This window comes from Thermobia domestica, chromosome 1, assembly GCF_964235325.1.
Source record: "Thermobia domestica chromosome 1, izTheDome1.hap1.1, whole genome shotgun sequence".
NCBI classification, from domain to species: domain Eukaryota; kingdom Metazoa; phylum Arthropoda; class Insecta; order Zygentoma; family Lepismatidae; genus Thermobia; species Thermobia domestica.
This window is the reverse complement of record NC_137454.1, coordinates 189,414,074-189,431,631: the sequence shown is the minus strand read 5'-3', so window position 1 is coordinate 189,431,631 and position 17,558 is coordinate 189,414,074. Positions and strand designations below refer to the sequence as shown.

The window sequence follows — 17,558 nt, the reverse complement described above, 5'->3', positions numbered from 1 at the left end:
ATCATTTGGAGTACAGCGGACGTCAAAGTTACATCACTTGATTGCATGTGTAGTATTAAGTAGATGCTGCTTTACATGCTTTCCTCCTGCGACAGTTGCCCACTTGCGAATCACACCTTTATGCCACGAAACTGATAACTATTTAATTTTACTTTCACATTATTTAGTTGAGATTTGTGCAAAATTTGACTTACATCAGTCTGCCATACAACCGTTAATGTATGATTGAACTAGTACCGTATAGGAGTACATTGATTTCCTTTCCTTTTGATATTTATACGTAAAATAAGCAAAAATTCTTTGTATCCACACAGTATATATTTTCATACTGAAGGAAATGAAAAATAAAGATTTTAAGATCAATAATAATAACATTAGTTTGATTCTTAATATTCTAAGCAATCGAGTCTTAGTTTGTAAAATACAAGTATAAACATGATCTTCCTAATTATAGTATATATCAATGTCAGGATCATAAACTACAAAATTTTAACTGTGATATACTGTAGCTCATGATGATATTCCATTTACCAAGACAGTGACAACCATTACAGACTTACCGTTACCTTCCACATTACTTAGGAGACCCACTGCTTTACATAGGGATGGTAATACAAAACATTCTTGAATACAATAGGTAGGTGCTTTCAAAGTACTTTTTAACATTAAACTCATATTTATCAGAGAAGTTTAAGAGAATAATTCAAAATAAGTGTCGTGTGCATGGTCCATAGTCTATAATGCAGTCTAGAATGGCAATTTCTGCCTATGTAAACAAGAAGCTGAAGAAAAACTTTCACATAATCCATGTTTTCACAAAAGTTATAACGAACACTAGATTCTCAGTATTTGCATATGTGAGTAAACAAGTTAAAAAGAGAAAAGGAAGAGCAAAAAAGTAAAGCATTTCATGTTTGCTACTAAAACACGAGAAAGAAAAACAGTTTCACTTTCGTTTTCATGTTCTCTTTACTTAACTACCTCGTACGACAAATAGCTGTTACATTCGACGAACAAACTTCTATGGTCTCTGCAGAACAAACGTACTTTCCTTTAAAACTGTACATATGTTATTCTGAATGGAATCGTTCATTATGTAGTTCTTGAACTGGGAGTAACTTATATTAGCAGCACCATTATAAATATAATTGTACAAACCTGCGATCACTGGCAGATCGCTTGCCATTAGTTATGAGTCACCGCTGATCTCCTCGTTTCTACACAAATATTACTCTTTTTCTTATTATGCTCACTTCTTCCATATTAAAACCTATTTAGTGAAAGCCTCCATTTAAGGAAAACCCCAAAATCCACAATCAATTCCTTAAATGTATTAAGTAGTATTTTGCAGATACTAGAATATTACTGGAATATTTTAAGATCAGACTAAATTTTAACACTGAGGAAGTAGTAATTGTCACGTCGAAGAAACACATACATACAGGGCATTATACAGGGTGTTTCAAAACAACACCAACAACGTTTGGGAGGTGATTCCTGACACCAAAATAAGACGAAAAGTACAGACCAACCTGGATGCACAAATGCTTCCTTTCGAAGTTATAAGCTGTTGAAAATATGAAAATGAACTTTAGAGGCCCATAGCTCCAAAACTATGCTACCTACCGTAGTCGGGTCAAGACTTTACTTAGTAACTAAATGTTCTCTATCCAAAAATACATGTTTCAGAATCCTAAGGTAAGGTACTCATTTGGTTAAGGGCATATAATCTGAAGTACTCACTAACTACTTCTATAAAAATTGTTGCGGAAGTACTGCAGGATTCTAAAATATGTAGTTTTGGATAGAGCACATATTAGTTCCTTAGTAAAGTCTTGACCCGACTACGGAAGGCCCCATAGGTTTAGAGCTATGGACCTTTAAATTTCTTTCTTTTTTTTTCTTTAATGTTTTCGGCAGCCTATAACTCCGAAAGGAAGCATTTGTGCACCCAGGTTGGTCTATACTTTTCGTCTTATTTTGGTGTCAGGAATCACCTCCCAAACGTTGTCGGTGTTGTTTGAAACACCCTATATATACAGGGTGGGTCAAAATAAGTGTTACAAGCCAATATCTTGCGAACTATATGGTAAACATCAAATAAGAAAAAAATGTTTAGAGTCAATGTATAATACAGAGGGGCCTAAAATGGGTCAAACACGAGGTTCCCCTCGCCCCCCCCCCCATTTTGGGTGGAGGGGATGTACGTGTAGTTTTCAAATAGGAACATAGGTCGAGTGATACCTCGTTCGAAAGAGCTTGGAAAATTGAACAATTTTTGTAGGAAACAATTTTTGATATGGGGCACCGTTTTCAAGACGGTCCCCCAAAATGGTCCTGCATCAGGTAACAATTTCAGTACTTATCAATCAGAAACGGCTGAGTAGAAAACGATGAAACAAAAAAAGAAAAAGAAAAAAGCTATAGGCAACATGGAATGGTGTTGTCGCGATGTCCCAAGGACCCCCATTATGGGGCCCCTTGACCAACTTGAAAATTTCAAATGGAAATATAGGTCGAGTGGTACCTTGTATGATAGATCGTGGAAAGCCAAACAGCTTAGTACAAAAATTGTTTTGATTTCGGGCAAACCTGTTTCAAAATGGACGCCGAAAATGGTCCCACGTTCAGATACAAAGCGCAGTGTTCAAATTGAGTGTTACAAGCCAATATCCCAAGAACTATGCATCAAATAAGAAAAGTGTTAATTCTAAGAGTCAATGTATATACAATACAGATAGCCTACAATATGGGTGAAGCAAGAGGTTCCCCCCACCTCCCATTTTGGAGGAAGGGTTGAACGTAGAATTGTCAAATGGCAACGTAGGACGAGCGATACCTTCTTTGATAGATCGTGAAATACCAAACAGCTTAGTACAAAAGTTTCGGCGGCCATTTTGAAACAGGATTGCCCGAAATCAAAACAAATTTTGTACTAAGCTGTTTGTTTTTCCACGATGTATCAAACAAGATATCGCTCCACCTATATTCCCATTTGAAATTTTCAAGTTGGTCCCGGGGCCCTGGGGACACAGCGATAACACCATTCCATGTTGCCTATGGCTTTCTCCTTTTTCATTTTTTGTTTCATCTTTTTCTACTCAACCGTTTCTGATTTATAAGTACTGGAAATTTTATCTGATACAGGACCGTTTTGGAGGGCCATCTAGAAAACGGTGCCCCATATCAAATATTGTTTCCTACAAAAATTGTTCAATTTTCCAAGCTCTTTCGAACGAGATATCACTCGACCTATGTTCCCATTCGAAAATTTCCCGTGCACCCCTCCCGCCAAAGTGGGGAGCGGGGAGAACCTTGTATTTGACACATCTTTTAGGTCTCTCTGTATTGTACATTGGCTCTAAACATTTTTTTCTTATTTGATGTACAGTTCGCGAGATATTGGCTTGTAACACTTATTTTGACTCATCCTGTATATAAGAGTTATGTGGCACAACTGTATTGACAATTACTATTGACATTTTAAATTTAATTACATATATATGCCTTTCAAGTAAGAAAAGTAATTTTGTTTTTAATAACTTCGAAAATAAAGGAGTTTTCATTATAGTGGCATAAAATAACTTAATGTTGAGTTTAATTGTTCTCTGTGATCGATAATAAACACGATAAAATGCATTTATTAATATCTAATAAAGCTCAAAGTGAAACAGATACTTACGTAGGAAAATCTGACTTTATCCTTGTAAATAGATTTTGTTTGAACCCAAAGTTCTGCTCTGTTACTCTGTTACTTGCTAAAAAAGATGACAATGAATAGAAGAAAGTGAATGGTAATAGAAGAAGTACTAGAATGATGAAAGCGGAGGATATAGTACTAACGGGGGCTCGACAGACCCGCAACGAGAGGGGGGCCTGCCCCCCTAAACTTTTCGTTGCCCCTCCAGACCTCAATACAAAAAACACAATTTAGATATGTGTAAAAAAATTTTTTAACAACTTGGCCTCCCCTAATACTATATTCATTACCCTCCCAAACCTCTATTGCTGGTTTCGAGCCTGGGGCTCGAGCCGAGGCAGGGTTTTTAATATTTCAATATTAGAACAATTTATTCTTTGCATATTCATTGCTGAAATACTTGGGCAAAATAATAAGCCTATTTCTAATAATTAATTGGAAAGGTATATATTAAAATAAACTAATAATTTTCTTCGCGTATATAGTACACAATCATTTAAACAATAATTTGAATAAAGAAAGCGTTGTTTGAATAATTTAATATTTGTTTACATGATTATTAGTTTATTTAGATTATTGTTGAAAGAATTGCTTGTTAGTTGAATATTTATTAGAACAATGTTGTTCTTGAATTGAATCATTATTTAAAATAAAATATACTCATTATTTGAGTAGTTTTCGAGCAATTGTTCATAATTAGAACAATAATTTGTCAAACTATATGTCTTTCAAAAGTGTATTGTTCATACCAGAATAAAACTGTCGTAACTCTGAAATGTCAATTTTAAGAGTAAGCCAAAGAAATTTGTTATATCTAAAGGAACTTCATTATCTCGTCTCTTTTTAAAGATTGTAACGTAATTTCAATATGTATAGTAATAATTATTGCAGACAAAGTTTTCTTAAATACATACACATTGCAATTATTACATGTTAAAAATTGATAACAATTAAAAATCTATTTTGAGTTACGATAGTCTTATTCTGGGGGTCAGTGCTCATGATATTTAATAGATTTTTAGTTTAATGTCCCATAACTATGCCCCGAGGCTAAGGGAGCCAGTGTTGATGAGATGGGTGATGATGGTGAAATGAAGATAGTGGAAGAAAAAGGAAAACCTCGAGAAAATCAAAGCACGCGATGTTTAGTCCTTCATAAATACAATTGCCGGGATCTGGAATCGAATAAAAGAAGACTCCAAGCACCAGAGGTGAACGCTCTAAAATTGAGCCACTGCAACCTTTATATTTAATAGTAATTTAGGTTCACTTATAGATAAGAAATCATTTGATCATATATATATATATATATATATATATATATATATATATATATATATATATATATATATATATATATATATATATATATATATATATATATATCTTACGAAGAGTCTGTGATTGACTTAACTTATATTTTGAAAGATGCTGTGACTATTTTATTATTATTTGCTTTTGAATGATTGGATTTTAAAACAACGTAGTCCAACAGCTGTAGTAACTGATTTCTTTGTACGAGGTTATTGAAAAAATGCTTAGTTTGGATGCCCGCAAATTAAAATGAAATAAAAATGTCTACTTTAACGTCCCACTATTATCCCTTTATGTTACAAGAGACGGATGATTCATGAACATAATTGATTATAGATTAATTGGTGGAATGAGAAAGTGTGAGGAACTAGAAACCCGAGAAAATCAACAAATGCAATGTTATCGACTACAAATTCACATAGCCTTCATAACATTCAGTCGAACCAGTGGCCACTTGTAAGAAAGATGATAGCACTACCTCTCCACCAGCCTACCTCTCCGGGGACATCTGAATGTGAGTTAGAAACGCCATTGTTTAAGACTTCTTTGCTCGCTTTCTTTATATTTTTCTTTCGGGGAAGAGAAATTGCATATGTAGTATAAGAAAAATATTCTGATCTCTTAATCATGAAATTTGTCATTAGACCTAATTTCATAGTATTTCTTGAACACGTGTCTACAAATGGAACCTGAATAAAAGCTACAACGATGTTTAGTTCACACAGCGTTGACAATAGACATATTTATATGTATAAAATTAGATTAATGCCCGTTAGAGTTCGCTTGGTCTTCCCATTGTAACAACTGAAATCATATCCTGCGGTGTGAAGGTGGGATTTTTACGTTTATCACCTTTTCTTCTTGTTTCGTGATCTTAGTTAAACACTAGTCTTTTTCGTAGGGGAATTTCCACAAAGTCCCCCCCCCTTTTTTTTTTTTTAGATAGGCGTGGTACATTTGAATGGGTAAATCCGTTCGCTATTTTAAACACCAGAATATATATATTCATTTCTGCATTTGTTAAAAGATCACATTTCCAAATATTAAACATTACTGGTTTTGAAAGGCTAATACACGTATCAGAGATATATGTATTAAACATAGCTATCAAAACAGTTTATAGTCAATAACTTGGTTTCAGTCGAACACCGAACAGAACTTAGATTTTCTCGGATGAATATTTTTCGTTACTTCCTATTGTTTGAATTTACTACTTTCAGGCTATCAAATTACGATATGTATAAGTATCTGAAGTCTTATAGAGCGACACTGTTCTTTCGTCCGGCTATCTGTTGAGTAAAAGTCGTAACAGACACTGAGAAATACGTATATATATATATATATATATATATATATATATATATATATATATATATATATATATATATATATATATATATATAAATATATATATATATATATATATATATATATATATATATATATATATATATATATATATATATATATATAGGGTGTTAATGAACTGTATCGACAAACTTTAAGAGGTGATTCCTCACATCAAAATAAGAGAAAAAGTTCATATGGACCTATGACGAAAAGTGCATCGTTTCAGAGCTAAGGCTGTCCAAAATCGCGAAAAAGCAAAATTTCAAGAGGCCCTATTTCGAATTCAAGAGACTGTGGATGGTGGACCTTATCAGCATAAAGGAAGTTACGCATACATAATCCAAAAATGCATATTTCATCAATGTTCAATGGGTATACAGATTATTCCCTGCAGGGTGAAATTCCCAGACATGCCATCAACCGAATTTTGAGATATGCTCTGACTTCATTTTTGGTCCAAAGTAGGCAAACGTTGCAGTGAACACGGAATCCTTTGGCGCGATGTCGGAAGTGTTAGGGATCAGCAACAGCATGGTCTCTCATACTCGGGGAAAACGCATGGTGCGATGTTTTCTTTCACGCTTGTAAGTGAAGAAATCGTGAAATATAACGTGATGAAATACATATCATTACACGTTATTCCGAACACGAAAATACATGGAGCTGCCGGCTCTTAACACTTCCGCCTTCTGTCCGAAGCATTGGATGTCCATTGTTGTCAAGGTTTACCTCCTTCCGACTTTGAACCCTTCTTGGAATCAAGGTATATCTAAAAACTATATTGAAAACATATCTGAGAATTACGCCCTTTAGGAAATACTCTCTACACCTATTGACAATTGATGAAATATGCACTTTTGGATTGCGTATGCGTGGCTTCCGTTATGCTGATAAGGATCACTATCCATAGTTTCTGGAATTCGAAATAGTGCCTATTGAAATTTAGCTTTTTCACTATTTTGGACAGCCCTAGCTCTGAAACTATGCACTTTTCACCATAGGTCTATATGAACTTTTTCTCTTATTTTGATGTGAGGAATCACTTCTTACAGTTTGTCGTTACAGTTCATTAACACCCTGTGTGTATGTATATGTCTCTTTTGCAACGGCAGATTAACTACCTCCAGTTTCAGTATAAATGACATACAACAACAAGGAATTAGGACAAACAAAAATGGATCAAAAAATTGCGATCTTGGCCAATAATTAGTTTTGAATCAGGGGACGCAAAATTTTTGAACAGCCCTAAATCGAGTTTTCTTACTTTCTACGGAATAAACACATCATACTGAGTTAAATAATAGTTTTGCTTTGGCTACACTATATGTAGTTATCCAGATAAAAAGGCGTATAAGAAAGTTTTTTTATTGAAATATATTTTTATTGGACCTTTTGATCCAAAAATGATAAGAGATAAGGAGCATTTTTTTAAAAAAAAAAAGCTAGATTCAGCATCCCGACAATAGATTCCGTCTCAGCCTTCAGAAGTGATAGTTCTCTAACTCATTAGTGAATCCTTTTAGTTTTGAGGTTTACCGTAGTAGTTTCATAATATGAAATGAAATTCACTTGTTTATCTTTTAATTCTTTTATTTTCCTCATTCGTATTTGAGTATTTTCTTTACTAGTTTCAAGTAATTCATATTCCTTCTATTTCAAACACAATTGTACTTAAATTTGGTCATTTATTTCAAAGTTACTTTTAAAATCCTTTGACAGTGTATCTTTGGACAATGTTATAGACTAATTAAACGAAAATTAAAGCTATATTATATTATGATTTGAGGCTATAATGTTATTAACTATATTATATTTTGTTCCCTTGTTAGTGTCATAATGTAAATTTTCATTAGTGTATACTTCAGTAATAGTTTCATCTTAATATGTCATTAGGTTATCGTACACCTTTATTTTTTTGGTTTACTGAAAGAAACGTTTTTTCTTGATTTTCTCGAAAACCAATCATGAGGATTATTCTATATCATATTGTTCAGCTCACTGGGATCGATCGATTGATATATGACTCATCTTTGATTTTTTTTGTTAACGCTAATAATATTGTGGAATATAAAACCCTATGAAATGTTGTTAAGAATAGCTAGCTCATCATAAAATTAATTCTAATTTAAAATGTAAATATACTGTAAGTACACTAATTTAAGTAGGTCAGTAGAGAAGAGTACTGGCACCCGTATCCACTGAAACTTGTGGCCCCTATATTCCAAAGAATAAATATATATATATATATATATATATATATATATATATATATATATATATATATATATATATATGAACTGAGTAGATAATCATGTTCCAACACATGTAAACGTAATCAACTTCCTTTCTATTGAAGCACATTTATGGTTTCTGCAACATTATTGGGTTATTATTACCAATCAGTAGCGTATCTGAGGGATGTTTTCGGATTTTAACTTGATTCCTTATGCGAGATATTATGCAAAAAAATATCGTATTAAGATAAACACCTGAAATAATGAACTGGGAGTATAAACCTCTCCCCCTTAAAGAGATTCTACGTACGCCACTAGTACCAACTATACACAGTAGTTTAGTCGTGTAGATGGTGAATTCGCTAGTTCTTTCATATCAATGTTCCATTTGGTAGCCGAGATTATTAATGGTGTATTTAGTTATATTGTAAATACTTTTTTGCCACCCAGTTTACTCATCTTTACATATAAAACCTCTCTACTTTTCTTTCTCTCCAACTAATATTTGCTACAAAAATTTGTCCTTGTTACATATTTATTAGTGTTGTCCATGAGACGAGACGAGACGAGACACTCTTTCAATATATACATGTATATCTTTCGAGACGAGACAGTACTTTTCGCGACGAGGCAGCCCCAGCTCTTGTCTCGTGAGCAATATAATTCTTTATATCAACTAACCATACGTCAATAAAAGCTTGGTAAATATACATAAAGTATATCCTCTAATACAATTCTTAATGATGTAAAAAATACATTTTTTCAAAAACTATTCGTCAGTATTTACCTTCCAGCAAGACACTTCGTTCAGCTCACTGTGATGTATTTCTTATCTTTAGAAAATATTATACATAAAGGTTAACAAAATTTACACTTTAAAAGTTAATCATAAGTTTGAGCTATTATCTCATTGATCCTACTGTAAATTGTCATAATGAAAAGCTTGAATACTGTATACTTCAAAACCAGTTTTATCTTAATACATCAATTTTTAGGTTTAGGGACAAAAAATACTTTTCTCGATTTTTTTTCGAAGACTACGCATGAGTATTTGTCACCGATATAATTTTGTTAATTCAATTATATCTATTAGTTGGCATGCCTCATCCTTGGACTTTATTTTTCTTAAACGCTGATAAAAGGAATTTAAAATAACCATCTGGAATATTTATCCAAATAGAGCTGAAACTTTGGAACCAGTTGAATTTTGGAACTGTAATACAATGAATTATGCAAGAACGAACTTAGCAGAAGAGAAGTAAATTTATATAATCTAGAAGGATATTATCTGTGCACTAGGGAAGCTGTGCACTTGACGATAAAATAAAACTACTAAGGTGAAGCTGGTCCTGAAGCATATTCTCATAAAATTTTTCGTTTTGACACTAGCTAGATGACAATAAATAAGCCTTCATAAATCAATTAATCAATCTCTCATTTTTTTTTTTTTTTTTTTTTTTGTTCTTAAGTTTGTGTAATTGAGTAACGCCGGCGAGGCTGCTTGTCCCCGTCTCGTTGAACACGCTCGCTACTTAAGAGTCTTCATCCCGGCGAAATTAAAATACCGCTAATTTTACAGTAATTATGTGATATCTTCAAATAGATAAAAAAATAATTGAAATATGGAACAAGAGCGCCCTAGACAATATTATTTTGCGTGAGGTATCGTTATCACAAGTCACCTAGTGGCTTTCCGTTTTCAGCTGTTTAGAAATGCGAAAATAAATACCGATTTTCAAAATTGCTCGAAATCGAAAGCAGATAAGTGAGTCATGATAACGGTTTCTCATGTAAAATAATATTGTCTAGGTCGCTCTTGTTCCACATTTCGATTATCTTTTATCTATTTGAAGATATCACATAATTACTGTAAAATTAGCGGGGTTTTAATGTCGCCGGGATGAAGACTCTTAAGTGATGGACAAATATACTTATTTTACATATTGTTACAAATCATTATTATTTTGAAAGATGAGGGAATAATATCCAAATAAATAAATAAGTAAATAAAATAAAAATACGTAGTATTTTTTGCGTAACTTTCATTAATGTTAGGTTTTTTCAGTTTAAAGATACTTTTAATTAAGCAATCCTTTATTGCCATTAAATATTCAATTTACTATTATAAACCATTTCTCAAGCGTCAATGCCAAGCAGCAATGAAAATATCTATGTTCATGATAATAGTGTTCATAAGAGTGTTCTTTGAATAAGTTGACCTTTGGTCGACACGTAGACAATTACTGTAATTTTGAAGTATTATACATTAAGACATAACTATCGACGTCATTCAACTAAACATTTGTTGCACGTACATGTAGAAAATAATGACATAATAAATGTCACATTACTTAAAATAATCATATGCAACATTATCGAATGGATAGGATTTTGAAATTACAATGCAATGACACATGCAAACTTAAAAGAAGAGAAATAAAAACGCTCGTGGGAATTTCTATGAACATTTTAGAATTTCCCGTTCAATTAACTCGGCTACATTTGCAACGACCTTGTGAGTACTTATGCAGTTGTTGGTTGCATGTACAGTGCATCGCGTGGATCTCGTTTTAATGTAGAACAATACCCTTCTGTGACATCAGGGTTATAATGAGTGTCACCTGTTGCTTTTGATGTCGTCCGACATTTACTTCATACATGAGTACGTGAGAATGTATTCTCAAATGTTCCTTAGGACATTTTCTTCTAATTTTTTTTAAAAAGAAAGATAATAAAAGAAAAGGGAAAGAAAACAATCACCATTTCATCTTTATTGATAATATTCTAAACAGAAAGATTTTCTGAATATATCGCATTGGCGAGATAAGATAGTCGTCTCCTGATGGCTATTTTAAAACTGGGCTTCACACGAGTCCTCGCTGGTTCAGGCTTATTATCCTCAATGGAGTTAGCGCTCACTAGTCTCAAGAGGTTTGGACTTGCTCGAGTTCCGATTAGCTACCTACCCTTAATGAGACTAACGCTCACTAAGAGCTCAAGCTTGTTATTCTCAGTGAGGATCCCATTAGTTAATACTCGCTCTCACTACGGGCTCAAGCTTGCTATTCACAGTGAGAATCTCATTAGTTCGTGCTCGCGCTCACTAAGGACTCGAGTTTGCTATTCTTAGTGAGGGTCCCACACGCTCTTACTAGCTTCATTGAGTTTTGGCTCGCTGTCCATTTGCAACTCTCGTGGTCATTTATTGGCCGATTCAGTTCGCGTGTTTGGAGACCTCTGCCCGGATGCAACTGGGCCTGAACTTTGTTGAGGCCCAAATATTAGAATATGTCCTTCCCTTTGTCAAAGATCTTGCTTCTTTACACTATAAAAAGTTTAAGAATCTTTATATCAGAGGAATATCAACGTGTGCAAGTGAATATCTGTCTAATAAAGCCACAATTATTCAGTTCTTGAATATGTGGTGTCTCTAATAATAATTCTCATTTCTATTTGTCTTCTCTTCTCAAGACAACTTTCTTATTTTCAATTCCCAGTATGCCCTTTCGAATTTTGAACCACAGAAGTGAGGAACCAGCGAGCTTAATCCTTTTCTATGATTTAGCCTTTATATCCGTTCATTAACATAGATGGATTGGAACCTACCTTCGGGCAAAATATTCAAGTAAAATATTTGTTAATTTGTCACTTGATTATGCATTCAAAACAATTTCCGATTTGCTAAAAAATCTATAAACTATATCAAGAGCTAGTATTTATATTATAACTTGATTTTTGTTTGTACGTAACAAATAATGGCTGTCAGTGGTAAAAATTAATTAAATTCAGTTCATGAGAAGTTGTTCATTTGTACGCGTGCTAAGTATTACCACTGTTTTAACACAACTTTAAATAAAAATTCACGAGAACAAGTTGTCTGAATGACTAATATAATATTTATGTATTAAAATTCTATTACTGGCCCCGCGTAGCGTAGTCGCAAACGCTCTCGCCTTTGGTGCGAGAAGTCCCGTGTTCGATTCTCGGTTTAAAGATGTAACAGCTTTTTCTAGCAGCCATCATGAGTGAGGTTTTTCCTTGGTTTTTCTCATTCCCGCCAGGCAAATACCGGGATAATACCTAACATACCGGTCCTAGGTGGCTTACTTCCTTCCCCTTATCCTGGATAGTTTACTCACTGAGAGACGTCATCCTCAAACATATGGTCCATAGATGCCGGTAATGCTCAAAAGTATGTATAAATAAACAAATAAAATTTTATTGCTTCAATTTGTTCGTTTATTTATGTTTAGTGGCCCTTTTCATCGCTAGGGCTATATTAGACGTGAACCTACAATTTAAGGTGGGATCCGAAACGCCTTTAATGGGAGAGGTCCTGGACTGGCCTTTGTTTGCATTGTATCTAATCTTAATTGAATTTTCATCCAAGAAAGAATTTAAATAATTATTTCGATACAATTTTTATTGTATCAAACCTTTACCAGGAAGAAGAAGAATATTTTGAGTCTGTATTATTAATTGTAAATAAACTTATAAATCTGAGTTGTTGTGTTTTTCATTGGATTTGTACTGTTTGTATGTGTATTTTGCAATATTGCCAATCCTCTGGATTTTCATTCCATCAGTACTTCTTGAGCGTGAATCTTGGCCGCGTAAAGCCCTTTCTGTTGGCTAGATCGTTCAACGTGTTACCCGCGTTGTAGTGGTTGGGCCTGGATGGGTCGTTATATGCGCTCACATTTGAATGCTCTCCCGCCAGGAAACGAATCCTTGACCTCGTGTATCAAAAGTGAGCGCCCTGTCCAGTGGACCAAATGGGAGGGTCTGCTTCAATTTCACAGCATTAGGAAATATCTATGGAATTGAAATGTCTATCTCTATTTAGTAAATAAACCCTGTGATACGAAACCAAGTACAAATTTAAAACTTTCATAAACATAAAAAAAAAAATACAGCAGTTATTGTAATATCCTGTTGTTTTATTCAAAAGAATATAATTGAGACATACCCTTTCTTTCTCCTTAAAAAAGAAAAGGAAATGAAATGCAATATGTTGTGATTTTTGCGACATAAGTTACGGAGTTGTCTTTGATGTTACCGATATTTCTGTTCTAGAAGTCTTTGTCTTGTGTAAAAGGGGTCATTTGGAGGATGTGTGCTTTCTTTTATGGTTCCACATGGGTATAGATACCATCTATTTATTGTCTGCTGGTTCAATAATTTTTTTTAAAAAAAGCAAGAAATTAATTTTGATGTGTATGTTAATTCAGTTGCGTTTGTGTAAAATATTAATTTAAGAAATTACCTGCAGGCACTAAAGTGTAACTCAAAATAGTCATACATAGCTCTTTCTGCTTTGCTAGTGATTGTCGGTGTGATTTAGTCGAAAGGTTAAAGTGTTAGGCTTACTACAGTAACACAGACTACTGTGGGTTCGAGTCCATCTCAACAACTTTTTTTTTTAAGCATGTTTAAAGTTTCTATGTTCGTGTCTCTATTGTGTTGGATTACATAGAATCAGGAAAAGATGTGCATGAAAACAAATGCCTTGATTGGAATGAATTAATAATAGTAACAATAATAAACAATAAGAAAGTGGCTAGCACGCGCGCCTTTGGTGCATGGGTTCCCCGTTGGATTCTCGGTGGAAAAAATTTGAAATTTAAAGGAATTGAATTGATTCGTATTCTTCCTTAAACTGTAATTCCACAACTCAACCTCGGTGCTGCAAAGGGATTCTAAACTTCAAAAACTAGCCAACCAATCAGAAAACACTAGTTGCCCTATTGACTTCTATTAATGTGCACTTTCATCGCACAAAAAACGTTTATACAAATATTCGTAATTTTGTAATTTTGTAAACGACTAACTTCATAATTTCTAATTTTAAAGTTTACATTTTTTTTTTTACTGAAATGCCTTTACATATTTATTTACGTTATGAACAATGAAGAATAACAAGTAACTGGAGTGCAAATCATAACTTTTACGTTCAAAATTTATATAGAATCATGATTTAAAAATTCTGAACATTTCCGAATATTACATGGAAAGTTCTCTACTCCTACTTATGTGAGGAAGGTGAATAGCAGGCGGGTGAAGATTGAGAACGGAATTACAATGTTGAATTTAGACCCAACTTAGCGGGACTAGTTCGCTTCGCGCCTATATTACTAATGTTTAGACACAATTATTTGAAAGAAAACTACTTAGTTTACTAAAACATATTTGCCTTTTGAAAACAAAAGACTGCATTTGTCAGTAACGTTGCAATTATGCTTATAAATGCAATAGATAAATATCTAAGGCTTTTGAAAGGGAAGTGCAACCTTTTCTTTTTTCTTACTTTTTAAAGAAAAAATATAAGTGTACTATTTATTATACAATAGTTTCTTAGTTGAAGTTAACACGGGTTGAACTTTTGACATTGGGCTCAAAATTGTGCTCTATCTTCAGTAAATTTATTTCTTTCTTATTATACAGACAATGAAATATGACTATTTTTTAGTTTCCCAGTTTTATTGTATACCAATAGCCTGTTCAGTAACAGTTTACCCTTGGAGAATTTCCGATTCAATGCATTTCTTTCTTTTGTGGTATTATTCTGTTCACGTTATGGGCACTGTCATAATTTCGAGACGAGACTACAGCTACAGAATATAAAATCCAAAACAATAATGCTTTTCATATGTAATTTAATTAGATTACAATAGAATACATTAAAGGCAAGTTCTCTTTTTTGTGTGCTTAGCCTCTCATCTTGCTGATTTCCTTTTCGCTTTGTTTAGCAACAGACGGAAATCAGAAAACGTTTCTTTATAGACGGACGAATAGCCCCTCCCTTAATTTAGAAAAAATAGCCGCTTTATTTGACCTTGGTTAAATAGAACGGATATCTCAACATTACGGAAATGGAATAAAAAGAAATCGAAAACACTATAATGATAATAAAAATAAAAACTGTCTGGTTGACCACAGATTTTAAAACTATGTCAAGTTGTCCATTTCCTTTTGATTTGTACTCCTATGATTGTCGTTTCATTGTTACAGTAATTTGGAACATTAATATGACATCTTTAATTTGAACCTCGATCAAAAGAGATGAACAATATTGTTCTTGTTCCATTGCCCAAGTACTTATCCTCTGCACTTATGTAAGCTCACATAACCAACATGCAATGTTGATTTTGCATACAGGCTAGGAGTTTTTAGAAACTGCGAGAATGTGCATTCATTTTGACATATAGTTGGGCTCCCACAAATCCCCACACACACACGTCTTTTATTATTATTAAAGACTACCAATATAATAAATGATATTGTCTTTTTTATAACTTAATAATAATAATTGATGAGCAGCCAAATTATGCAATGGGAAAACATTGACTAGATTGCTTCATGATAGTCCTTAGTACCATTTAGTTATTAACCTAAATATTAACGTTATATTTATTCCTGAACGTTGTGAAGAAAAAAAAATACGAAAAGCAAATTCATAGCATTTTTAACTAAGTCTGAAGTCTAACAAGTAATTTCTAATTAGTGTGCATTTTACACATAAATAAAAATGTATTGCTATCTGTATATTGAATAATGTGATGCATAAAAAAGATTTTTAAGTTATTTTAGACCATTTCAGGCTTTCAAGCCTTTTCTATTTCTTAGCAGAAAACATTTTCTATTAAGGAGTTTTATTTTCCGGATCTATGTCTGAAAGTTATTTAATTTAGAAAGAAACAAGCATTTTCGCCTACAAGTACCAAATCGAAACTTTTACTACCATTTACTGTAATTGTTACTATCATTGCCTCCAAGGTATGATTTATTAATTAATGTTATTATCTACATATGTTAACACAACATAAACTCAAGGTCGTCAATACAATAAATTTGTTAATGTATGATTAATGCGCTAATAAAAAAAAGTACTGAATATTTACAAGAAAATAAACCTTGGATATTGTAAATTATAAAATATTCAGTAGTCTAAAACTCATTAACCTTGAAAATTTACCGTTAAAAAATATTAGTAATGATTGATTAACTTTACATGGAAATTAACATTTATATCTTACTTGAGCAAATATTACAAATCGGCATACATTACGTATTTAATTATTTCCTTAAAATTAAACGAAACAAGAAAAAAACATTATGAAGAAATAATTAATTTAAAAGTAAGAAATAACAAGTAACTCATTAGTATTTAACTCATTGTGTATGTGTAATTCTTTTGATAGCGGTTACAAGCAATCCAAAGGGAAATTTGCCGCAATCATTAACTGACGTTACGTTAACTACGTGGCATGTTGACAGAAGAAAGCGTGACATAGGCCTTCTTCTTTCCCTCTCTCAGTCTCTCTCTCTCTTTCTTACATTTAAAGAGCAAAGTGTGATGAAACATTTCGAGAAGAAAAAAAAGGTGGAAGGAAATGTGTCTCACCCCCCTCTCCCCGTCGTTTCTTTGTTTCCCGCTTCAGAGTGATTCAGCAATGACAAATCAATTTCAGAAAGTATGCGAATTGCTAATACAAGTACAATTAGTTTTATACATCTAAATTAATGCGCTGAAACAACTTTAAAAAAAATAAAAATATAATGTCTTTTTGTGTTGTTTGAGTATGTTAATTTAGTTGAACAAAAGGAATCCATTTGTGTTAGCAATTGGCTTACTTTTACTCTTTATTCGTGAAATAAAATTTCATCCGTGTATGACATCCTATATTGTGACTTTAATACACTTCCGTGGTACTGTATTTCATATTTAAAAGGATTATGGCCAGCCAGATATCGCACATTGAACTGGGTGCTGTGTGGTCAACAAATTAGCTACCAGCATCATCATTTTGGCTTTCTAGATCTGAGTTCTCTATTTCTTAATTTAAGAAATTTTCAAGAATATTGTCTCACAAATCGCAATGTTGGATCAATTGAAATATCTATGTTGCTTACTAGAGGTGCATTATTTATGTATTTACTACGAAGAGGGATCTACATAA

The 17,558-nt window shown here is 33.0% G+C and overlaps 1 protein-coding gene across 1 annotated transcript in view; it reads left to right on the top strand.

The window, feature by feature from the left end:
- The window catches only part of LOC145692153 (uncharacterized), a 241,930-nt gene that overhangs the window by 57,262 nt on the left and 167,110 nt on the right, over window positions 1-17,558 (top strand). The gene's annotated exons all lie outside the window — the stretch shown is intronic.